The 26746-nt window shown below is 41.7% G+C and overlaps 1 long non-coding RNA gene across 2 annotated transcripts; it reads left to right on the forward strand.

Annotated features, from left to right (window-relative positions):
* The first annotated feature begins 964 nt into the window (after positions 1-964).
* Positions 965-20687, forward strand: LOC112424781 (uncharacterized). Of its 2 annotated transcripts, none has more exons than XR_011619566.1 (4): positions 965-2170; positions 15713-16166; positions 18516-18569; positions 20012-20687. It is a non-coding gene; the product is annotated as an uncharacterized lncRNA (long non-coding RNA). The 2 variants fall into 2 exon arrangements; XR_011619567.1 differs by lacking the exon at positions 965-2170 and adding an exon at positions 5625-5942.
* Positions 20688-26746: the final 6059 nt, after the last annotated feature.

Genomic DNA, 26746 nt, shown 5'->3' on the forward strand with positions numbered 1-26746 from the left:
TGTAGAGCCCGTGACAGGAATTTCTTCTTTTTTAAGGCTGCATAATAGTTCCACTGCATGTATTTATCACATTTTCTTTATCCATTCATCCATTGATGAATATTTAGATTGCTTTCACCTCTTGGCTATTGTGAGTAATGCCACACAGGCATTTGTTGTTGTTTTAACCATTTATGTGTTTCCGGCACTGTGAACAATACTTGGAACATAGTAAGTACTTAATGATCATTTAATAAACGAATACAGGAATGAGTTCAGTGAGCCTTTAGAATATCCAAATCCAGGCAGGTCACAGTGGCTCACGCCTGTAATCCCAGCACTTTGGGAGGCTGAGGTGGGTGGATCACCTGAGGTCAGGAGTTCGAGACCAGCCTGGCCAACATGGCAAAACCCCGTCTCCACTAAAAATACAAAAAAATTAGCTGGGCGTGGTGGCACACACCTGTAATCCCAGCTACTCAGGAGGCTGAGGCACGAGAATTAGTTGAACGTGAGAGACAGAGGTTGCAGTGAGCTGAGATATCACACCATTGCACTCCAGGCTAGGCCACAGAGCAAGACTCTGTCTAAAAAAAAAATAAAAATAAAAAAAGCTGACCAGGCACAGTGGCTCATGCCTGTAATCCCAACACTTTGGGAGGCCAAGGCAGGCAGATCACCTGAGGTCAGGAGTTCAAGACCAGCCTGGTCAACATAGTGAAACCCCATCTCTACTAAAAATACAAAAATTTGCCAGGCATGATGACGGGCGCCTGTAGTCCCAGCTACTTGGGAGGCTGAGGCAGGAGAATTGCTTGAACCTGGGAGATGGAGCTTGCAGTGAGCTGAGATCATGCCACTGTACTCCAGCCTGGGTGACAGAGCGAGACACCTCAAAAAAAAAAAAAAAAAAAAAAAAAAAAAAAAAAAAAGCCAGTAGATATTGTCTAGAACAGAATACCAAATAAAATCACTAAGAGTTGAAAGCGACTCCTTTTTGAAAAGTAGCAATCTCATGAGCCAGGAGACTGGGACAGTTTTGTTAAAAGCCTAATGGTATTAATGGATATTCTGAAGGTTTCTAAGATTTTCCCCTCTTTGATTTTCTTTAAAAAATAGATAAATTACACAAGCACTTCCAGATGTATGCTGTTCATGATGACAAAAACAATAACCAAAAAAAATCAATGCATGTGTGAATGATATATGATTTTAAGTTTGGGAGAAGATGCAAGGATACATGCAAGATTGCAGACGTGCAATATGGAGGTGGAGTAGGAGGACTAAGGAAGAGATAAGAAAGAGTGTTTGACATGTGGGATATATTAATAATTTCATTTATGTAAATACAGATTTGTATTTATGAAAGTCTTACCCTATGATATTGTTTGGCTGTGTCCCCACCCAAGTCTCATCTTGAATTGTAGCTCCTGCAATTGCCACATGTTGTGGGAGAGACCAAGTGGGAGATAAGTGAATCATGGAGATGGTTCCCCCGTACTGTTCTCGTGGTAGTGAATAAGTCTCATGAGATCTGATGGTTTTATAAGGGATTTCCCTTCACTTGGCTCTCATTCTCTCTTGTCTGCCACCATGTAAGACTTGCCTTTCGCCCTTTGCCATGATTGTGAGGCCTCCCCAGCCACATGAAACAGTGAGTCCATTAAACCTCTTTTTCTTTATAAATTACCCAGTCTCAGGTATGTCTTTGTCAGCAGCATGAAAACAGACTAATATACCCTACAAAAAATTAAGTAGGCATTCTAGTCTTTTCTTCTGCTTCCTTGATCCCTCGCCACTCCTCAGTCTACTTTTCCACAGTCAGCCTTTTTCCCTGCCTTCATGTTTAAACCAGTCATTATACATCACAAATGTCAGTCTTGAGTGTGTGATGTTTGGTCAAAGGAAAGTGATATTTCAGTTCAGAAAATCCCCTATCACATCAGTAACCCATTATGGTACAATTTGATCAGATTGATTCTTGCTTCAGATTCCCAGATTTCAGCTTTTAACATCTTTCCTGCAAAAGAAAAAGCATTACTTTTGAAATTTCTGGTTTTAATGTCATGAAACATTTTGCTATTCCACAGAACAGCCGCATCAACATCACCCAGAAACTCATTAATACAGAATGCCAGACCCTACCTCAGACCTACTGAGAAAGAATCTGCATTTTTGACAATATTCCCAGGTGATTTATATGTACATTATTGTTTGTGATTCATATGCATATTAAAGTTTGAGCAGCAGTAATCTAGAGGTATTTATGATAACACAAATTTTAATATTGCATGATACTCTGATTTCAAAATGTCTTTATTTTAGCAACTAACAAGCAGTTCATTGACTCCACTTTTAATGCTTCCAGTTAGCAGCTTCTTTTTTTCATTACACATCCCCATAGGAAATCTACATACAAATGTATTAACTGCAATAAGGGAATTCCAGTACTGCATCCCTAAGATTACAAACACTTTGTTAATGAAATTTCGTGTTGTATCAGCATGAAATACCAACTAGCCTGACTCAAGTTACCAATCCAGTTTATTCTTCTGAGAAATACATAATACAAATGTAATTGCATTCCGTTAAAAATATATACATTCAACCTGTACTTGGACGTCTATTCAAATGGCAAGCATTGTTCTTGGCACTAGGAATACAGCACTGAAAAAGCAAACAAAAATCTGTTCCCTCCTGGAATTCATATTCTGGTTAGAGACAAAAGATAAATAAGAAAAATATAACATACATGAGATAGTAGTAGATGTGCCTTGCACATGAGATAAAAACTAAAAAAAAGCAGGGAAGAGGGATTTTTTTTTTTTTTTTTTGAGATGGAGTTTTGCTCTTGTTGTCCTGGCTGGAGTGCAATGGTGCAATCTCGGCTCATTGCAACCTCCATCTCCTGGATTCAAGCGGTTCTCCTGCCTCAGCCTCCCGAGTAGCTGGGATTACAGGCGCACGCCACCATGCCCAGCTAATGTTTTGTATTTTTTAGTAGAGATAGGGTTTCACCACATTGGCCAGGCTGGTCTCAAACTCCTTACCTCAGGTGATCCAGCCACCTCAGCCTCACAAAGTGCTGGGATTACAGGCATGTCACCATGCCTGGCTCAGGAAGGGGGATTTTTTTAAAGGAAGAGGCATAATGGGATCTTATGAAGGCTGGTCAGTGAAGACCTCACTGAAAGGGATATTGAGCAAAGACGTGAAGGAAGTGGAGTGTGACAGGGAGAATAACAGCTCCCCAACAACGTCCATATCCTAATGCATTGAACCTATGAATATGTTACCTTACATAGCAAAAGAGACTTTGCAGATGCAATCGAATTAAGGACCTTGAGAAGGAGAGATTATCCTGGATTATCCTTACAAGTGAAAGAGAAGCAGAAGAGTAATTACAGGGATCCTTACAAGTGAAAAGAGGCAGCCAGGAGAGTCAGAGAAGAACATGAGATGGCAGAAGTAGAGACTGTGATAATGCAGACATGGAGGCCGCTTCTGGAAGCTGAAAAAGGCAAGGAAGTCAATTCTCCCCTACAGCCTCCAGAAGGAAGGCAGCCCCTCCAACATCTTGACTCTAGCCCTTTTTTTTTTTTTTTTTTTTTTTTGAGCCAGAGTCTCGCTGTCGCCCAGGCTGGAGTGCAGTGGCCGGATCTCAGCTCACTGCAAGCTCCGCCTCCCAGGTTTACGCCATTCTCCTGCCCCAGCCTCCCGAGTAGCTGGGACTACAGGCGCCCGCCACCTCGCCCGGCTAGTTTTTTGTATTTTTTAGTAGAGACGGGGTTTCACGGTGTTAGCCAGGATGGTCTCGATCTCCTGACCTCGTGATCCGCCCGTCTCGGCCTCCCAAAGTGCTGGGATTACAGGCTTGAGCCACCGCGCCCGGCCTGACTCTAGCCCTTTAAAACTAATTGTGGGCCAGTGTGGTGGCTAATGCCTTTTTTTTTTTTTTTTTTTTTTTTAAGTGGGATGGCTTTTATCACCATTTCAATGGAGAAAGTATAACATAGGGCTATAGAGTGAGACTGTCTAGGTTCAAACACTGACTTGAACTTGGGTAAACAGTCTGGCAGTTCCTTAAAAGGGTAAGCAGGCCGGGTGTGGTGGCTCACGCCTGTAATCCCAGCACTTTGGGAGACCAAGGTGGGTGGATCATAAGGTCAGGAGATGGAGACCATCCTGGCTAACATGGTGAAACCCTGTCTCTACTAAAAATACAAAAAATTATCCAGGCATGATGGTGGGGACTGTAATCCCAGCTACTCAGGAGGCTGAGGCAAGAGAATCACTTGAACCCGGGAGGTGGAGGTTGCAGTGAGCCAAGATCGTGCCACTGCACTCCAGCCTGAGCAACAGAGCGAGGGGCAACAGAGCGAGACTCTGTCTCAAAAAAAGGGTTAAGCATTCCCACATGACGCAGCAATTCTCCTCCTAGGTATATATGTAAGAGAATGAAAAACGTTTACACAAAAGCTTCTACATACATAGTCATAGCAGCATTATTCTTTTTTTTAACCCTCCCTAGTCACAGCTAGTAGGTATTATTCTTAATAGCCAAAAGGTGAAAAAGTGAAAACAACCCAAATACATCAACTGATGAATGGATTAAACAGCATATTGTATATCCATACAATGGAAAAAATTTTCAACCATAAAAAGGGATGAAGGCAGCCATAAAAAAGGATGAGTTCATGTCCTTTGCAGGGACATGGATACAGCTGGAAGCCATCATTCTCAGCAAACTATCACAAGGACAGAAAATCAAACACTGCATGTTCTCACTCATAGGTGGGAATTGAACAATGAGATCACTTGGACATAGGGCAGGAAACATCACACACCGGGGCGTGTCAGGGATTGGGGGAGGGGGGAGGGATAGCATTAGGAGAAATACCTAATGTAAATGATGAGTTGATAGGTGCAGCAAACCAACATGGCACATGTATACCTATGTATCAAACCTGCATGTTGTGCACATGTACCCTAGAACTTAAAGTACAGTTAAAAAAAGGGATGAAGTACTGATACATGGTATAACATGTATAAATTTTGAATGCATAAATGAAAGAAAATATAATAAGCCAAACTCAAAAGGCCATATATTATACTGTTAAAGTTTGCAGAATAAAAATGAAGTCACTAATACTGAAAAGCACCATGACAAATAGACTGGGAAAGGCCATGTAGAGAAAGTTTGCATGCCTGATAACGAAAGCTATTGAAAAGACTGCAAAAACCACTACCTTGCACAAAGGCCATTGCAACCTTATACAAAAAATACTTCAGCAAGGACATTTGCCCAGCAACTGCCTTATTGTTTATCTTTGTAGCCAAGAATAACTATTTCAAAACAATTATGTAATCCTCCTCATTTTCTTCCTTTAAGAATCTTTGTCGGCCAGGTACGGTGGCCCATGCCTATAATCCCAGCACTTTGGGAAGCCGAGGAAGGTGGATCACCTGAGGTTAGGAGTTCGAGACCAGCCTGGCCAATATGGTGAAACCCCATCTCTACTAAAAATACAAAATAAATAAATAAATAAATAAAATAGCCAGCTATGGTGGCAGTTGCCTGTAATCCTAGCTACTCGGGAGGCTGAGGCAGGAGAATCACTTGAACCCTGGAGGTGGAGGTTGCAGAGAGCCAAAATCACACCACTGCACTCCAGCCTGGGTGACAGAGTGAGACTCTGTCTCGAAAAAAAAAGAAAGAAAAAAAGGCTTTATCTTCCTTCCCTTACCTCCCTAAATGTGCACATAGTTTACTATGGCATGTGTATTTTCATTGCAATGCTCTATTCCCAAAATAAATACCCTTTCTTTTAGAGAGCCTCTCTGTTTGTTATTTAGGTTGAAATATATGGTGTCTGAAAAGGGACCCGAAAAAGATCATTCTTGGAAGGAATCAGTGATATTTGGAACTGGCATATGTTATACAGTTCACCTTTTATTCCTTGGTGAGTTTTCTCTCAGGCTGAGCCTTTCTTTTTTTGTTAGAGGCTTTTTAATGTTATTTGGGATCTGATTTGGATTAAGCCATCTAAATAAAGGACTCTGCATACCTCCTGGGATGGTACAAGGCTTTTTAGCTTTTCAAATAAGTCCTTTCTGGTATAAAGACCTATGTCTTTCTGGACTGAGAACAGTGGTTTCTACAGAATTCATATTCCATTTGTGAGGCATGTGTTTTCTGATGAATGTACTTTCCGTTTGGTCTGTGCACCTAGTTTAATATTTTGTTTGATCTGCATGCCTGTGGTTAAAATTTTTGTGATTATTCTTATCTGATTTTTTTTATTTGGTTTGACTCTTTTCCCTTGCTTATTTCTGAAAATTGCCCAAGAGCAAAAATAAACATTCTAAATGGCAGGTGCAGGATGGATAATTAAAAGCCACTAGTGCAGTCGCCACCATCTAAAACACCAGTTTAAACTCCTGACATTCCCTGGCAAGATTTATAAGATTTTCATTGCTCTCAAGAGATTATTAAGAAATAAAATGGGATTCTCAAACATTAAAGTATGCCAGATTTTCTAGGTGGCTACATATTATGGCCTGTTCTTATGTACATTTTTATTTTTTAATTTATATATATATATATATATAATTTTTTTTTTTTTGAGACAGAGTTTTGCTCTTGTCACCCAGGCTAGAGTGCAATGGCACAATCCCAGCTCACTGCAACCTTTGCCTCCTGGGTTCAAGTCATTCTCCTGCCTCAGCCTCCCGAGTAGCTGGGATTACAGGCATGTACCACTATGCCTGGCTAAGTTTTGTATTTTTAGTAGACACAGGGTTTCACCATGTTGACAAGGCTGGTCTTGAACTCCTGGCTTCAAGTGATCCACCTGCTTTGGCCTCCTAAAGTGCTGGGATTACTGGCGTGAACCACCATGCCCAACACTTATGCACATTTATAAACTGATGGGCAAAATTACATGAAAGAAGATTCAGAGCTGAAATGGTCATTATTTGAAAAACCTGAAACTATACATTAACATGTAGAGTGTTCTAAACTCTTTGTCTATTTTTTTCTGCCTACTTTAAGTCAGCTGACTTTTCTACTGTGTTGAGATAAAACTCATTGCATATGCCATCCCAGCCAAGATATAAAATAGAAAAGTTTTAAGGACTTTTAAATTAATGGCTTTACAAGTTACAATAGCTCCATGGTAACCAATAACCTAGACACCTTTTAGGTTTGCCTAACTAATAACTGTATATGGTGATGGAACACTTAATTGAAAAATTAGTTATCTAAAAGAAAAAGAACTACTAAAATGTTTATAACAGGCTCTCAGATCAAACAGGTCAAAATCTTGAGCTCAGAGTAATGATATAGGGTAACTCTCCAACATAGTTTTTTTTTCTGCCACACAGAGGACAAAATGAAAAAGCAGAAAGTCCAAGCATGTCATCAATGTCTAAGTCATGATAAATGGTTATGAAAGGGGAATACATCAAAGGAATTTTGTGTATTATCAAGTTGGCTATAATTAGAAGGGAATTATTTATAAGTCTTTCTAAAGATTAAACTTTATAAGTTTATTTTATTTTTTAAACTGACATATAGTAGTCTGGGCATGGTGGCTTATGCCTGTAATCCCAGCACCTTGGGAGGTCTCTAAAATAAAAATAGAAAAAATTAGCCAGGCAGAGTGGGACACACCTGTAGTCCCAGCTACTCAGGAGGCTGAGGTGGGAAGATTTCGTAAGCCTGCAAAATCAAGGCTGCAGTGAGCTGTGATTGTAACACTGCACTCCAGCCTGGGTGAGACAGCCAGACCCTGTTGGGAAAAAAAAAAAAAAGAGACATGTAATAATTGTATATATTTATGAGGTACATAGTGATGTTTCAATACATATAATGTATAATGATCTGATCAGTGTAAGTAGCAGAGCTACCATTTCAAACATTTATCATTTCTTTATGTTAGGAACCTTCAATATCCTCCTTCTAGTAATTTGAAACTATATATTGTTAACTATAGTCATCCTAGAGTGGTATAGAACACTGGAACATATTCCTCCTATCTAGCCATAATTTTGTATTTTTTAACAAATCTTTCCCTATCCCCGCACCCCGCCATTTCCGCTACTCTTCCCAACCTCCATATCCTCTATTCTACCTTTTACTTCTATGAGATCAAGTATTTTTAGCTTCCACATGTGAGTAAGAACATGCAGTGTTTAGCTTTCTGTTCCTGGCTTTTTTCACTTAACATAATGTCCTCCAGTTCTGTCCATGTTATTGCAAATTACAGGATTTCATTATTTTAATGACTGAAGAGTGTTCCATTATGTATATATACCACATTTTATTTATCCGTTCATCTGTTGTTGAACACAGGTTGATTCCATATCTTGGCTCCTGTGAATGCTGCCGCACTAAACATGGAAGTGCAGATGTCTCTTTAATATATACTGATTTCCTTTCCTTTGGATGAGTACCCCATAGTGGGATTGCTAGATCATATGGTAGCTGTATTTGTATTTTCTTAAGGAGTCTTCATACTGTCCTCTGTAGTGGCTGTTCTAGTTTACATTCCCACCAGTGGCGTGTAAGAGTTCCCTGGGAATGCATATACACTGTCAATGGGAATGTAAATTAGTTCAGCCACTGTGGAAAACAGTATGGAGGTTTTACAGAGAACTAAAAACAGAACTATCATTCAACCCAGCAATCTCTTTACCGGGTATATACCCAAAGGAAAGCAAATTGTTCTGCTAAAAAGATACATGGTCATATGTTCATCACAGCACTAATCACAATAGCAAAGGCATGGAATCAAACTAGGTGCCTGTCAAAAGTGGATTGAATAAAGAAAATTTGGTACATATATACCATGGGATACAACACAGCCATAAAAAAGAATGAAATCATGTCCTTTGCAGCAATACAGATGGAGCTGGAGACTATTATCCTAAGCTAACTAATACAGGAACAAACCAAATACCACATGTTCTCTCTTATAAGTGGGAGCTAAGGGGTGGGGCACGGTGGCTCCATGCCTGTAATCCCAGCACCTTAGGAGACCAAGATGGGCAGATCACTTGAGGCCAGGAGTTTGAGACCAGCCTGGCCAACATGGTGAAACCCTGTCTCTACTAAACGTGCCCCCCCCAAAATTAGCTGGGTGTGGTGGTGCACGCTTGTAGTCCCAGCTTCTCATGAGGTTGAGGCAGGAGAATTGCTTGAACCCAGGAGGTGAAGGTTACACTCCAGCCTGAGTGATGGAGTGAGCCTCTGTCTCAAGAAAAAAAAAAAAAGCAGGAGCTAAACATTGAGTACACATAGACATAAAGATAAGAACGATAGACACTGGGGACTACTAGAAAGGGGAGGAATAAACAGAAACCATTTGGAATTGTGATTTTTGTATAGAATGAGAGGTGGGGGGTCTAATTTCATTCTTTTGCATATAGATATCCAGTTTTCCAGAGCCACTTATTGAAGATACTGTCCTTCCCCTACTGAGTATTCTTGATGCCTTTGTAAAAAATGAGTTGGCTCTAGATACATGGATCAATTTACAGGATCTCTGTTCTGTACCACTGACCTATGTGTCTTTTTTTTTTTTTTTTTTTTGAGACAGAGTCTTACTCTGTCACCAGGCTGGAGTGCAGGGATGTGATCTTGGCTCACTGCAACCTCCGCCTCCTGGGTTCAAGCAATTCTTCTGCCTCAGCCTCCCGAGTAGCTGGGATTACAGGCACACGCCACCACGCCCAGCTAATTTTTGTATTTTTAGTAGAGATGGGGTTTCACCATGTTGGCCAGGATGGTCTCAATCTCCTGACCTCATGATCTGCCCACCTCAGCCTCCCAAAGTGCTGGGATTACAGGCGTGAGCCATCACACCCAGCCTATGTGTCTATTTTTATGCCAGTACCATGCTGCTTTGGTTACTATAGCTTTGTAGTATCTTTTAAAGTCTAGTAATGTGATGCCTCCAGCTTTGTTCTTTTTGCTCAGGATTGCTTTGGCTATCTAGGGTCTTTTGTGATTCCATACAATTGTTTTTCTTTTTTCTTTTTTTTTGAGACAGAGTCTTGCTCTGTCACTAGGCTGGAGTGCAGTGGCACGATCTTGGCTCACTGCAACCTCTGACTCTCTGGTTCAAGCGATTCTTCTGCCTCAGCCTCCCAAGTAGCTGGGATTACAGGCACACGCCACCATGCGCAGCTAAGTTTTGTATTTTCAGTAGAGATGGGGTTTCACCATGTGGCCAGGATGGTCTTGATCTCCTGACCTTATGATCCGCCTGCCTTGGCCTCCCAAACTGCTGGGATTACAGGTGTGAGCCACTGTGTGTGCCTGGCCCCATACAAATTTTAATATTTTTTTCTATTTATGTGAAGAATGTAATTGATATTTTGATAGGGATTGCATTGAATCTGTAGAATGCTCTGGGTCATAAATATTGAGATTTTTAAATATATATATATATTTTTAAGAGACAGGGTCTCACTCTGTCATCTGGCCTGGAGTGCAGTGGTATGATCATGACTCACTGCAGCCTTGAACTGCTGTGCTCCAGTGGTCCTCCTGCCTCAGCCTCCTGAGTAGCTGGGACTACAGGTGCATACTACTATGTCTGGCTATTTTTTATTTTTATTATTTGTTTGTTTGTTTATTTATTTTTTGAGATGGAATCTTGTTCTGTTGCCCAGGCGATCTCCGCTCACTGCAACCTCTGCCTCCTGGGTTCAAGCAATTCTCTGCCTCAGTCTCCCTATTAGCTGGGATTACAGGCACCTACGATCATGCCTAGCTAATTTTTTTTGTATTTTTAGTAGAGACGGGGTTTCACCATCTTGGCCAGGCTGGTTTTGAACTCCTGATCTCATGATCCACCCGCCTCAGCCTCCCAAAGCACTGGGATTACAGGCGTGAGCTACCACACACGGCCATATCTGGCTATTTTTTAAAAATTGTTTTGCAGAGATAGGATCTCACTATATTGCTCAGGCTAAGGTTAAGTTTTTACATTGAAAACACACTCATACAAAACTTATTTATTTATTTATGAAATGGAGTCTTGCTCTGTCACCCAGGCTGGAGTGCAGTTGTGCCATCTTGGCTCACTACAGCCTCCACCTCCTGGGTTCTAGTGATTCTCCTGCCTCAGCCTCCAGACTAGCTGGGATTACAGGAGCATGTGACCACATCTGGCTAATTTTTTTTTTATTTAGTAGAGACAGGGTTTCACTATTTTGGCCAAGCTGGTCTCGAACTCCTGACCTTGTGATCTGCCTGCCTCAGCCTCCCAAAGTTCTGGGATTACAAGCATGAGCTACTGTGCCCCATCCACTCATGTAACATTTAAAAATTTCATCTCCTGTGTTAGAACAACAAGGTTTTCTTTCTTTTTTTTTTTTTTTTTGGAGACAGAGTTTCACTCTGTCACCCAGACTGGATTGCAGTGGCTCGATCTCAGCTCACTGCAACCTCTGCCTCCCTGGTTCAAATGATTCTCCTGCCTCAGCCTCCTAAGTAGCTGGGATTACAGGTGTGCGCCACCAGGCCCGGCTAATTTTTGTATTTTTAGTAGAGCAGGGGTTTCACCATGTTGGTCAGGCTGGTCTCAAACTCCCGACCTCGTGATCCACCTACCTTGGCCTCCCAAAGTGCTGGGATTACAGGTGTAAGCCACCACACCCGGCCTCAGAATCACAAGGTTTTCTTAAAGTATTCATTTGTTCTTAGTAATATTGCTAGTGGTTTTGATTTTGCTTCTAAAATGTTTCTTTAACAGCCATCTTCTAAAAACTGTAGACGGTTTCTATTTCTGCCACATTTCTTCCTGAGATCTATTTATTTTTCTTAGTTTCAGGTTGGAAATGCTCTATTTTTCATTCAGAATAGTAATTTCATTTCTTGAGGTAAAATTTTTCTATTTGAAACCTCTCAGAAGTTCAACTTTTGTGTACCTCACTCCGCAGGATTTTCAGGTCAGACATCATTGCCTTCTTTTTTCTCCTTTATAAAAGATGTATCTTTTTGCTTGGCTGGGGTGATAACTTTCTCCTTCAAACTTTTCGTCAATTTCAGCAACTTTTTTTTTTTTTTTTTTTCTGGTTCTCACTCTGTTGTTATGACCTAAGGTTGAAATGTTTATCATAAAGGCCTAGAAAAGTAAAGTTTTCTTCAGTATAACTTGATTCTGTACTCACAGCTCTTCTTGCTGTGTCTGAATTGTTCCATGTAACCAAGAAACTTCCCATGCTGTTACCAACAGGCATGTATTGCCCTGCTCAAGGTACCAGTTTTCTTGTTTATATTTCTCTATATAGTATATACTCACAACTCTGGACACGCTCTTCTTGCGTATGATTAATTTCAAGCACCCATTTCATTAGGTTTGACTTCCAGTTTATATAAATGGGCTTTCTATAATGAGAAGCAATCACACTGCAGAAATTAAAAATATATATATTTCTGGTAACTGGCCTAAGAACAACAACAACAAAGATTTTATGTTTTAACAACATAATTCCTGTGTTGTCTTTATTAGATCTTTGATTATTTAGAAAAACTGGGCTTTGAAGGGGTTGAGATATTTACATCCATGTAACTTTCTGTATTGTTTCTGAGAATTCTTGATATCATTCTGCTTAAATGAATGACAATTATTTTACAGTGACCTGAGAGTCTGTTTTTATCAAGTGTTTTGAACCTCTTGACATCTTTAGTAGGCTCTGCCCACCAAATCAAAATCCTAAATTAAGTCTTTTTGACCTGAGGTTAACTCTGAGATTTTTCAGTTGGGCCCCTGGAGAGCATCAAAAAAATGTATCTCTCATCTTGTAGAGATATAAATGATTGGGCTTATTTGGTAAATTGTATGAGAGGCATTATCAAATGATAAGTGATACTATGTATGGGTATGTTATTGATATATTTCTAAATTATATAAATTCATAGAAACCAAATGTTATCAGCCATAATTTTAATGTTACATCTTTTATAAAGTTATATTTGTATAGATATTATTAATGTGAATATCTAAAGGTTATATGAAATTTATAAAAGACTCGTGGTCCTGTCATAGTTCTGGTTGTTATCATAAAATGCTACCTGTAATAAAAATAACTCGACTTCCTTATCAATTGAGAACTTTCATCAGATTTTTAACTTTAAATATTCTGAGTTTTTGTCATCCACAGTTATTATTTGAATTATTCTCTAAAAGCATTTGTGATTAGCTATAGTCCAAAATTGCTTTTCATGAAGAAGACATGGATAAATACTCTTGGACACAGATTGCTAATAATTTTAGGGTCAATGGAATAAATCATAATTTTCAGAGCTCTAATAAAGAAACTGATGGGTTAATGAAATTGCTAATGAAGGTCAATAATTACATGAAGTTAAGTAATTGATTAAATAATGTTTTATGACTTTTATTTAAAACATTGTTGATTCTTTACTTCAATGTTTTGATTTCCAGATTTAAGGACATTGTTTTCTCATAAGCTATTTATAGTTTACAACAATTTGGTAAAATATACTTTTGTTTTCTTTTGGTTTGGTTTGAGTTTTTTTGAGATAGGGTCCCACTCTGTTACTCAGGCTGGAGTGCAATTGCACAATCACAGCTCACTGCAACTTCCATCTCCTGGACTCCAGCCATCCTCTGACCTCAGTCTCCTTAGTACCTGGGACTACAGGCACAGGCCACAACAGCTGGCTTTTTTTTCTTTTGTAGAGATGGCATTTTGTGATGATGCCCATGCTGGTTTTGAACTTCTAAGTTCAAGCAGTCTGCCCACCTCGGCCTCCCAAAGTGCTGGGATTACAGGTGTGAGCTACTGCTCTAGGCCCAATTTGGTAAACTATATTTTGTGAACAAAGGTAGAAGCATTTGCTTTGTCTCTGTACATGTTTACTCCAAAATTCAGAAAGAATTCATGAGGTTTTTTTTAGATGCAGTCTTGTTTTGTCATACAGTCTGGAGTGTGATGGGGCAATCTTGGCTCACTGCAACCTCCACCTCCCATGTTCAAGCGATTCTCTTGCCTCAGCCTCCTGAGTAGCTGGGATTACAGGTGCCTGCCTCCACACCCGGCTAATTTTTGTATTTTTAGTAGAGACGGAGTTTCACCATGTTGGTCAGGCTGGTCTCGAACTCCTGACCTCAAGCAATACACCCGCTTTGGCCTCCCAAAGTGCTAGGACTACAGGCATGAGTCACCGCGCCTGGCCTATTTATGAGTATTTTTAATTTATGACAATATGATTTAAATAAGTTCAACAAAAATACATTCTCTCTCTTCATTTTTCTTTTAATGAGACAGGGTCTCTCACTCTGTCATCCAAGCTGGAGTGCAGTGGCATGGTCTCAGCTCACTGCAACCTCGACCTCCCAGGTTCAAGCAATCCTCCCACCTCAGCCTCCCAAGTAGCTGGGACTACAGGTGTGCACCCCCCACACCTGGCTTATTTATTATTATTATTATTATTAATTATTATTATTATTTTTTGTATTTTTTTGTAGAGACAGCTTTTCACCAAGTTGCCCAGACTGGTCTCAAGCCCCTGAGCTCAAGCAGTCCACCTGCTTTGGCTTCCCAAAGTGTTAGGATTACAGGTGTAAGCCACTACGCCTGGCCTTTTGTCTCTTTAGAAGCAGAAAACAGCTGGATAGGTTGGTGATACTGAGAGGTGACAATGTGCTAGCAGCCCTCACTCTCAGTGCCTCCTCGGCCTGGGCGTCCACTCTGGCAGCGCTTTGAGCAGCCCTTCAGCCCGCCGCCGCACCGTGGGAGACCCTCTCTGGGCTGGCTGAGGCCAGAGCCTCCTCCCTCTGCTTGCCGGAAGGTGTGGAGGGAGAGGCGCGGGCGGGAACCGGGGCTGCCAGGGCGGGAACCAGGGTTGCACGCTGCGCTCGCAGGCCAGTGTGAGTTCCGGCGGGCGCGGGCTCGAGGGGCCCCGCACACGGAGTGACCAGCTGGCGCCGGCTCAGGGCAGTGAGGGGCTTAGCACCCGGGCCAGCAGCTTCGGAGGTTGCGCTGGGTCCCCGCGCAGTGCTGGCCAGCCGGCGCTGCTCTCAAGTTCTCCCGGGGTTTAGCTGCCTCCCTACGGGGCAGGGCTCGGGACCCGCAGCCCGCCATGACTGAGCTCCCCGCCTGTGGTGGGCCAGTGCGGCCTGAGCCTCCCCGACGGGCGCCCGCCCCTGCTCCGTGGCGCCGGGTCCCATTGACAGCCCAAGGGCTGAGAAGTGCAGGCGCCGCTGGAGACTGCCAGGCAGCTCCACCTGCAGCCCTGGTGCAGGACCCACTGGGTGAAGCCAGCTGGGCTCCTGAACTGGATGGGGACTTGGAGAACTTTTATATCTAGCGGGAGGATTGTAAATGCACCAGTCAGCACTCTGTGTCTAGCTCAAGGTTTGTAAACACACCAATTGGTACTCTGTATCTAGTTAACTCTGTATCTAGCTAACTAGTGCTCAGTGACTCAGTGACTCTACATCTAGCTCAAGGATTGTAAACGCACCAATCAGCACTTTGTCAAAACAGACCAATCAGCTCTCTGTAAAATGGACCAATCAGCTCTCTGTAAAATGGACCAATCAGCAGGATGTGGGTGGGGCAAGATAAGGGAATAAAAGCAGGCTGCCGGAGCTAGGCAGGGCAACTCCTTTGGGTTTTCTTTCATGTTGTAGGAGCGTTGATGCTTTGCTATTTGCAATAAATCTTGTTGCTGCTCACTCTTTGGTTCCAGGCTACCTTTATGAGCTGTCACACTCACCACGAAGGTCTGCACCATCACTCCTGAAGCCAGCCAGACCACGAGCCCACCGGGAAGAATGAACAACTCCTGACGCACTGCCTTTGAGAGCTGTAATACTCACCACGAAGGTCTGCAGCTTCACTTCTGATAGCAAGACCCCAAACCCACCAGAAGGAAGAAGCTCCAGACGCATCTGAACATCTGAAGGAACAAACTCCGGACACGCCATCTTTAAGAACTGTAACACTCACTTTGAGGGTCCACAGCTTCCTTCTTGAAGTCAGTGAGACCAACAACCCACCAATTCTGGACACAATATTACCAAAGCTTGGATTGAAATGTCATATTTAAGAATGTGCATTAAATGTCTGGCTTCAAGAATTCCCAGCCTTGGAGGAGTGAGTAGAAATTGTTACTTCCTGGAAAGTTGAAGAATCTTCACATTGTAAGTAAAATCTAAAGTCTGCCTTGGTTGGGTTTCCTAACCTCTAGAGGTTTTTAAAATCTGAGATCTCTATATGACCAATGTAGAGAAAGAAAGTTACGTTTCTAAGGAAAAATTATAATACATCTGTTATTAGATTATAGCCCTATGCATTGTTTTCAAGTTCTGATTATTCACCTCTAGACTGGACTAGAGCCTGAATTTTCCTACTTTCCACTTGGCTACAACTCGACTAAAAACAAAAGCTGCTCTGTTCCTAAAGCCCTATAAGATGAAGCTAGATGAAGTTTAAGGAATTAGTCTCATGCTTGATGTACGGGCTACTCAAAATGTTTATTAATCCAACTGATGTCTTTACCAGCGATACTCCAACCGCAAACCGAAAGTTGATGTTTTCATGCTGTAGGCAGTTTTTCCAAGGCATCAGAACAAGACCCCATATCTTTTTTTGTTTTTTTTTGAGACACAGTCTTGCTCTGTTGCTCAGGCTGGAATGCAGTGGCACAATCTTGGCTTACTGCAACCTCCACCTCCCAGATTCAAATGATTCTCTTACCTCAGCCTCCCAAGTAGCTGGGATTACAGGCGTGGGCCACCAGGTCCGGCTAATTTTTTTTTTTTTTTTTTTTTTTAGTGGAGATCGGGTTTCACCATGTTGGCCAGGCTGGTCTTGAACTCCTGACTTTAGGTGATACATCTGTCTCAGCCTCCCAAAGTACTGGGATTACAGGTGTGAGCCACTGCACCTCGCCAAGACTCCATGTCTTAATGGGACTTTTGCCCACCTTAATGCTACCTTTTTCACTTGGCAGGATAGCAATAGTTTAACTGAAGTTTCACAACCAGTAGCTTCTGGCTAGTACTTAACAGAAACCAACGTAATAAATCCTTCAGTATTCAATGGTTAGGTAAGAAAATGTCTATGCTATTGCTAACACCACATGCTTTACCTGGATAAATTCCTTTGGAAAAAGGTGAGATCGATATATTCAAAATTAGAAAACAGGCTACATGGTTAAAATAGGTCTCATTTAATTCTCTACGGTCATTTGATTTCTTCAATTGGTTGTCTTTAAGCCTAGGTTCATGGCTCAAAACAATTATGCAAACTGGAATGGTCATATTATACTGTGTATTTTCCATTTTTAAACTTTGTATCTGTTACTTGTTAAAGTTTTGAAGAAGTACAACTCCTAAAAAAAAATTCTGGCCTAGCACTTTGAAATGATAGCAAAATACTATGAGACAGAGAAAATTAAACTTAACAATGGACTCCAGACTCTCATGGAACCTGAGAGCCACTCTGCTCAAACCTCCCTTATTGCTCTCATATGACTAAAACGTTTTGACACTGATTCCTAGTCACCAGTCCCTCTCCCCAACATGACATGAGGCCAACAAATAGGACAGTTTCATCTTGCCACTGAGAGACATCAAAATCTAAAGGATGATTGACCAATGACAATGTTGGAGAAAAAATCTTGATCAAAAAGGGGAAACATGAAAATTGTCAGAATCAAAATGGAATCACTAATGTTAAAAAATATTCTGGTTGAGTGCAGTGGCTCATGCTTGTAATCCCAACACTTTGGGGGGCCAAGGCAGGTGGATCACCTAAGATCAGGAGTTTCAGACCAGCTAACATGGTGAAACCCCATCTCTACTGAAAACACAAAATCAGCCATGTGTGGTGGCATGCGCCTATAATCCCAACTACTAAGGAGGCTGAGGCAGGAGAATCACTTGTACCTGGGAGCCTTGAAACATTTTTTGTTTTCTTTTACCTCCCTGAATATGTTAATACAGTTTACTATGGTACATGTTTTCCCATTGTAATGCTCTATTCCCAAATAAATACCTTTTTCTTTTATAGAGCCTCTCTTTGTTATTTAGATTGATGGCATGATTCTATTTATATGAAATATCCAGAACATTCAAATCCGTAAACATGTAAATTGTATTAGTGTTTGCAAGTAAATGGAGGGAGGTGGGAGTTCTTTTGCAGGTGTTAGAAATATTCTGGAATTAGATTAGGTACATGTTATTACAAATATAGTAAAAAAGACTCATGCATTTTAAAATGATTAAAATGGCAAATTTCTGATATGCAAATTTTATATCAAATACAAATAAATTTAAAGACAGAACAAAACACTAGATATACCAATAGATGTTGTAGATTTTTGCAAGTGAGAATATCTTAGCATGTGTTTACCCATTTTGGGCCTTTTCTTTCCCTTTGTGTCTTGACTAGAATTTTTATTCTAAATTGTTACAGATATAATTCATGGATATATCCTATTTACAAAACAAGTATTTACTGGTTTGTTTATTTTTTCTACATACCAGGATGGCCCCTGGATTTATCTTATTGTTGAAGGACTTCCTCTGATTATTTCAAAGGTAATCTTTCTCTGTAAACCTTTTGATGCTTTGTGTGCCTGAAGATGCCTTTGTTTAACCCTTAGAAAAATGGGAATGAAGCACAAAATTTTGGTTTCAAAGTTCTTCTTGGCTGGGCACAGTGGCTCATGCCTGTAATTACAACATTTTGGCACGCCAACGAGGGAGGATCACTTGAATCTGGGATTTGGAGACCAGCTTGGGCAGCATAATGAAACCCCATCTCCACAAAAAGAAAGTTTTTCAAATTAGCCAGGTGTGGTGGTACATATCTGTAGTTCCAGCTACTTGAGGCTAAGGCAGGAATATCACATGAACCCAGAAGTTCGAGGCTGCAGTGAGCTAAGATTGCACCACTGCACTCCAGCCTGACTGACAAAGCAAGACCCTGTCTCTTTAAAAAAAAAAAAGAGGGGGGAGAGGGTGGGGACGGGCACGGTGGCTCATGCCTGTAATCCCAGCACTTTGGGAGGCCAAGGTGGGCAGATCACAAGGTCAGGTGTTTGAGACCAGCCTGACTAACAGTGAAATCCTGTCTCTACTGAGAATTCAAAAATTAACCAGATGTTGTGGCACATGCCTGTAGTCCCAGCTACTCAGGAGGCCAAGGCAGGAGAATCACTTGAACCCGGGAGGCAGAGGTTGTGGTCAGCAAAGATCACGCTACCATACCCCAGGCTGGGTGACAGAGCAAGACTCCATCTCAAAAAAAAAAAAAAAAATTTGAGTCATCATTTTGGTAAAATAAATAACATGGTAATCTGGAATTGTATATTATAATTTCAAGTGTTTTAAATCTCTAACTTATTAAACAGGTTTCCCAAAATCAGTTTTGAAATTTTCTTTCCTCACCCCTAGCTTTTGGATGCTACAGAGGGCCCCTGAAGCATCCAGAAGAGGGGTAAACAGGATTATTTGACATGTTTAGGTATGTGGATTGCCAAAATGATGTTTAATCTCCTTCAGGTTATATTTTAGAGAAGAATATTAATACATGTTCCAAAATTGTATTGTATGGGATGCCTAAAATTCTAATGTCTGAGTTCTGTGTTTATGCTATCAATGATAATTAAGGTTATTATGTTGAGTTATTGTAAACCACAGAGATAACCAAATTTATCTGTCAATCATGTTTTTAACTAACTACCCTGGACATCTTGTTATTCACAGACAATTCTTGTCTTGTTTTAATCCTCTTCAAAAGATGGTTTTATAATCAGCTATAGAACTTTGGTGTTCTTAAATGCAGATTTCTGATAACTTTGGAGATTGTGACATTGGAATAAAGAAAAATGTGCAGGACTTATGAAGAGCTGAAATGTTTATGAATATCAAGCAGCATAAGAGTTAATGGAATAGATTGAACTAATAGAAAACTGAAGTAATCTGTTTGTTTGTTTACTTTTGCTTAAAACATTGCTGATGCTTGTTTTGTTTTTCAGAGTCAAGAAAACTTATTTTGAGCTATTTACAGCATTTAATAATCAAGTAAGTTAACTCCTGTGAACAAAATTTGGAGCGTATTTGTTTCTCTCTGCCTGGCTTCTCCAGAATTTGTAAACTATTTGTAAGTATTCTTAACTGATGGCAATATGGTTATTTGCATCAGTGCAGAAAGAATCCATTTTCTTTTGCAAGAGAACACAACTGGAGAAACTGGTTGTTTTACCAAGGCTTTAAATGGAAGCGTGTGCTTCCCTTTAAGGAATCAAGCTTGACTTGCAGAGCCGATAAAAACTCCTTGGGAAAACTGGCCTCATACGTTGTCTACACTGTCCCCATACAGGGTTCGTAACTTGTGGTGAGTCAGAATGTCACTCTCTGGCTCCAGAGAATCTATAATCCACCCCACAAGTATTTATATCAGATGTTTTTGTATAGATAAGGGAACATGCACAGGGTCTTGCCTGAGCATGCCCACAGTGGACTGGAGGCTCACATACACTGGGGGATTGGGGTGGAGCCACAAGAAATTCATGCCTTCTGCAAGAGAGGAGCCTGGCCTCTTCAGCTCATGTGTGGTGGCCTGGTATTCAATCTTTGAGGTGGGAGCCTGCTGGCGGGACTTCTCGCATTGCTGAGAGCTCCCCTTTTGCTTAATAAATCCCATCCTCCTCACCTTTCAATGTGTCTGTGTGCCTAATTCTTCCTGATTGTGAGACAAGAACCCGGATTTAGCTGAGCTAAGGAGCAAAAAATGCTGCATCAGTAGTTAGGAATCAGCCAGGCAGGGGAGGGTTCTCTCCCAACCCACTATAAATGTCTGGTGATGTTTCAGCAATTATCTCATTGCCTCTGTAAAAATGATAATTTGGCAGAACCAGGGAGAGGCCGTTTCCTGATGGTCTACACCTGTTAATATCAAAATGTGTATTGAATGCAGGCCCCAGGGAGAAACAGCTTCCTGGGCATGCATATTAAGAGACAAAAATAGGCCAGGCGCAGTGGCTCACGTCTGTAATTCCAGCACTTTGGGAGGCCGAGGCAAGTGGATCACGAGGTCAGGAGATCGAGACCATCCTGTCTAACACGGTGAAACCCTGTCTCTACTAAAACAAAAAAAAAAAATTAGCCGGGTGTGGTGGCAGGCACCTGTAGTCCCAGCTACTCGGGAGGCTGAGGCAGGAGAATGGCATGACCCTGGGAGGTGGAGCTTGCAGTGAGCCGAGACTGTGCCACGGCACTCCAGCCCAGGCAACAGAGCGAGACTCCGTCTCAAAAAAAATAAAAGACAAAAATGGCAAAGTATGATCTTCTGGGTATACTCCACCAGATAAAGGAAGAAAGCCTCAGATAGGCATGTGTATAACTCCCTAAATACACTGTGTGTGCTCACTTCCCAAGGGTAAGAAGGGTTCTGCGCATGTGGGCAGGTCACCCTAATGGAAGAATCATGGTAAAGAGGCAAGGTCATAAAAGTCCTAGGATCACAGTTAAACAGGACACTTGACCTTCTGTCTTTAACCTTCACATCCCTGCTTAGATCTTTTCCAAGTGCATTTTATTTTCCGTTCTAAGGCTTTTTTCTTTTTTTTTTTTTTTTTTTTTTTGAGACTGAGTTTCACCCTTGTTGCCCAGGCTAGAGTGCAATGCCACAATCTCGGCTCACCACAACCTCCGCCTCTCGGGTTGAAGCAATTCTCCTTCCTCAGTCTCCTGAGTAGCTGGGATTACAGGCATGTGCCACCATGCCTGGCTAATTTTGTATTTTTAGTAGAGACAGGGTTTCTCCATGTTAGGCTGGTCTCAAACTCCTGACCTCAGGTTATCTGCCCACCTCAATGTCCCAAAGCACTGGGAATACAGGCGTGAGGTCACTGTCTGACCTCTAAGGCCTTTTTAAATAAACTTCTATTCCTGCTCTGGAACTTGCGTTGGTCTCTTTTCTTGCCTTATGCCCCCCAGTCGAATTCTTTCTTCTGAGGATGCAAGGACTGAACTTGCTATTGACCCATAAGGATATGCCACCAGTAACTTTGGTTAACTTGGATTGCTTCCACCAGTAACTGCCTGTGAGCATGACTTCCTCTAGGTTCCTCAAGAAGAAATTCAGAACAAAAAATGGCAGTCAACCAACCCGGCAACATGGCAAAACTCTGTCTCCACAAAAAATACACAAAAAATTCAGGCAGTCATGGTGCTGCACACCTGTTAGTCCCAGCAACTTGGGAGCCTGAGATGTGATTATCTTCTGAGCCCCGGAGATTAAGGCTGCAGTGAGTCTTGATCACATGACTGCACACCAGCCTGGGCAACAGAGTGAGACTGTCTCAAAAAAAAAAAAAAAAAAAAAAAGAATGGTAGTCATCATTCAGTTCTCAGTTCCCCCTTATCTGAGGTCTAGGTGCCAGTGGACAGCATTTTCTATTTGGTAGGGATCTGGGTTTACTGAGAACAACTCAGAAACATATGTTAAGATGTTATCTTTTGGGCAGCTGCAGTGGCTCATGCGCGTGTAATCCCAGCACTTTGGGAGGCCAGGGCAGGAGGATCATCCTGGAGATTGCGATCATCCTGGCCAACATGGTGAAACCCCGTCTCTACTAAAATACAAAAAAATTAGCCGAGCATGGTGGCATACGCCTGCAGTCCCAGCTACTCAGGAGGCTGAGGCAGGGGAATTGCTTGAACCCAGGAGATGGAGGTTGCAGTGAACCGAGATCGTGCCATTGCACTCCAGCCTGGGCAACAAGAGCGAAACTCCCCTCTCAAAAAAAAAAAAAAAAGTACATCTACTACCCTTTTTGACTTAGTAACTATCCCACTGTAAAGGCAAGAGAACAAAAACAAAGAACAAAAAAACCAAAAACTATCCTAAATAAAATATTCATAAAAGATAGGTCCTCAGATAAAGTAGACTTCCCTTTTTTTCAGACCTATCCATATTTAGACCAGACGTAGAGAATACTTTCTTTGCTCTATTCCTTTCCACTCTAAACTTAATAATTTTAGCTAGAAAACAGTAACTAAGTTAAAAACACCACCTATCAAACCAAACCAGTCTTCAAAATATACTTTCTGACATTTAACTATTTTAAAACCCTTTTATTTAAAAAATGTATGACCGTGCACCGTGGCTCATGCCTGTAATCCCATCACTATGAGAGGCCAAGGTGAGAGGATCACTTGAGATCAGGAGTTTGAGAGCACCTCGGGCAACATAGTGAGACCCCATCACTTAAAAAAAAAATGAAAATGGCGAGGCATGGTTTCGTGTCCGAGCTACTTGGGAGGCTGAGGCAGGATTGTTTGAGCAGTGAGCTATGTTGCGCCATTGCAACACAGTGACAGAATGAGACCTTGTCTGAAAAAAAAAAAAAAAAAATTAATGGCCCCTTAACCAACAGTAACTGAAAAGCCTATATTTCCAATAATAAAACTTCATGGCCGGGCAAGGTGGCTCACGCCTGTAATCCCAGCAGTTTGGGAAGCCGAGGCAGGTGGATCATGAGGTCGGGAGATCGAGACCATCCTGGCTAACACGGTGAAACCCCATCTCTACTAAAAAATACACAAAATTAGCCAGGCTTGGTGGCAGGCACCTGTAGTCCCAGCTACCGGGGAGGCTGAGGCAGCAGAATGGCGTGAACCTGGGAGGCGGAGCTTGCAGTGAGCCAAGATCGCGCCACTGCACTCCAGCCTGCGTGACAGAGCAAGACTCTGTTTAAAAAAGAAAAAAATAAAAACCCAAAAAAACTTCATATAGCTTCCACTGTTAAACTCCATTATGACTAAATACTACAAGACTTTAGTACACTATACCAAAATATATTTTCACCAAAAAAAAAACCTTTTTCATAGTCCACTAAAAACTATCACACCCTTCCTAATCCGAAACCCCAAAATTGTGTCTTCTACAGATATTAAAAAAAAAGACTGCTCTTATCACTCACATTGCAACAAAACTTCAGGACCTCAAACTTTAAGTTCATAATCTTACAACTCAGAATGGCCCTTCCAGACTCTTTTTTTTGTTTTTTGTTTTCCCCGAGACAGAGTTTCACTCTTGTTGCCCAGGCTGGAGTCCAGTGGTGCAATCTCAGCTCACTGCAACCTCCACCTCCCAGGTTCAAGCAATTATCTTGTCTCAGCCTCCCAAGTAGCTGGGATTAGAGGCATGTGCCACCATGCCTGGCTAATTTTGTATTTTTTTTTTTTTTTTTTTTTGAGACGGAGTCTCGCTTTGTCGCCCAGGCTGGAGTGCAGTGGCCGGGTCTCAGCTCACTGCAAGCTCCGCCTCCCGGGTTCACGCCATTCTCCTGCCTCAGCCTCCGGAGTAGCTGGGACTACAGGCGCCCGCCACCTCGCCCGGCTAGTTTTTTGTATTTTTAGTAGAGACGGGGTTTCACCATGTTAGCCAGGATGGTCTCGATCTCCTGACCTTGTGATCCGCCCGTCTCGGCCTCCCAAAGTGCTGGGATTACAGGCTTGAGCCACCGTGCCCGGCCCTAATTTTGTATTTTTAGTAGAGACAGGGTTTCTTCATGTTGGTCAGGCTGGTCTTGAACTCCCAACCTCAGGTGATCCACCCACTTCGGCCTCCCAATGTGCTGGGATTACAGGCATGAGCCACTGCACCTGGTGGCTCTTAAAGCCACCGACTCTTAAAACTATATCCCCATTAGAGACTTTAAATAAAACTAACAAAAACAAAAAACTAACCAAAAACCAGCCAACAAACAAACCCTTTCTCTGAAAACAGACAACATCCTAGACATGGACAACTTTCTCAAGATCACAAATCAAGACTTCTCTACCATCATGAGATTCTTACCTCTTAATTTTTTCCTTACATATGCCTCTATAGACAATAAAAATAAAAGTCTTATATGCACTCACAGAATATAGTTTTATTTATAAAAGATCTCACAGCCCGTCTTCTAACAAACAACCTTGTGCCTTAGTAAATAAAAAAATAGACTGGGTGCGGTGGCTCACGCCTGTAATCCCAGCACTTTGGGAGGCTGAAGCAGGCAGATCACGAGGTTAGGAGGTTGAGACCATCCTGGCCAATATGGTGAAACCCCGTCTCTACTAAAATACAAAAAAATTAACCAGGTGTAATGGCAGGCACCTACAGTCCCAGCTACTCAGGAGGCTGAGGCAGGGGCATCACTTGAACCCTGGAGGAGGAGGTTGCAGTGAGCTGAGATCGTGCCACTGCACTCCAGCCTGGCAACAGAGCAAGACTGCGTCTCAAAAAAAAAAAAAAGAAAGAAAGAAAACAATATATTGTGCTGATGTTAATACCTTTATTACTTCACAATCAGTCAAAAACTTTAGTCCACTCCTCTTAACCAATATCATAAATTAAAAAAAAAAAAATTACGAAGAGGCCTTCAGTCTTCTAGATACAGACATCATTTATTGTCTCTTTTTCCATAATTTAGAATAAATGAAGCAATGATTAGAAATTATGCCTCATGGCCGGGCACGGTGGCTCACACCTGTAATCCCAGCACTTTGGGAGGCCGAGTTGGGTGGATCACCTGAGGTCAGGAGTTCAAGACCAGCCTGGCCAACATGGTGAAACCCTGTCTCTACTAAAAAAAAAAAAAAAAGAAAAAAGAAAAAAAAATACAAAACATTAGCTGGGCATGGTAGCGGGTGCCTGTAATCCCAGCAACTTAGAAGGCTGAGAATTGCTTGAACCTGGGAGGCAGAGGTTGCAGTGAGCCAAGATTTCACCATTGCACTCCAGCTTGGGCAACGAGAGCGGAACTCCGTCTCAAAAAAAAAAAAAAAGGCCGGGCGCGGTGGCTCAGGCCTGTAATCCCAGCACTTTGGGAGGCTGAGGCAGGTGTATCATGATGTCGGAAGATCGACACCATCCTGACTAACACGGTGAAACCCCGTCTCTACTAAAAACAGAAAAAAATAACCCGTGCTGGCGGTCACCTGTAGTCTCAGCTACTCGGGAGGCTGAGGCAGGAGAATGGCATGAATCCGGTAGGCGGAGCTTGCAGTGAGCCGAGATCGCGCCACTGAACTCCAGCCTGGGGGACAGAGCGAGACTCGGTCTCAACAAGAGAAAAGAAAAAGAAAAAAAGAAATGTATCCCTCATAATAGACTCTGTAGTTAACTCTACTACAAAGGCCATGGCACAACAGTTCTCTTATTAAAGTTGTGCTAGATAATGGAATTGCTGTCTATTAACTTACTGACTGGACAGAGAAATATCTGCAGTTGCTGACACTTCGTGTTGCACAGAGATGAACATATCAGGTATTACAGAGATTCAGTTACAGAGGATTAATAAACAAGCTGCTTGGTTAAAACAGCTTGACCTTTTATTTAGTTCTTTCTTTGATCTATTTGATTTTAGTTAGTTTAGTTCATGGTGACCCTGGCTAAGGGGCACACTCCAAAGTCTTGGTATTATCCTCTTGATAATCTTAATAGTAGTATCCTACATACACTAAGGACTTTCAAAAGTTTTAAATGTTTATATACAATCATCCATAAAATGTCCATAAAATTTAAATAAATAAAAATTCCAACATAATAAAAAAAGTCTCCTCTACTCTAATGCTTACCAGAAAATGACCTAAAGTCCTTATTCCCACCTTACAAAACCCACTGTTGTACTATTTCCCAGTGGGATTTTAGACCAAATAAGTACATTTACAATGGTCAGAAAGTAATGTCAATGTCTACAATTTTGGTCAACCTCTCT

The sequence above is a fragment of the Macaca nemestrina genome, chromosome 2 (genome assembly GCF_043159975.1).
Source record: "Macaca nemestrina isolate mMacNem1 chromosome 2, mMacNem.hap1, whole genome shotgun sequence".
Classification (NCBI taxonomy): domain Eukaryota; kingdom Metazoa; phylum Chordata; class Mammalia; order Primates; family Cercopithecidae; genus Macaca; species Macaca nemestrina.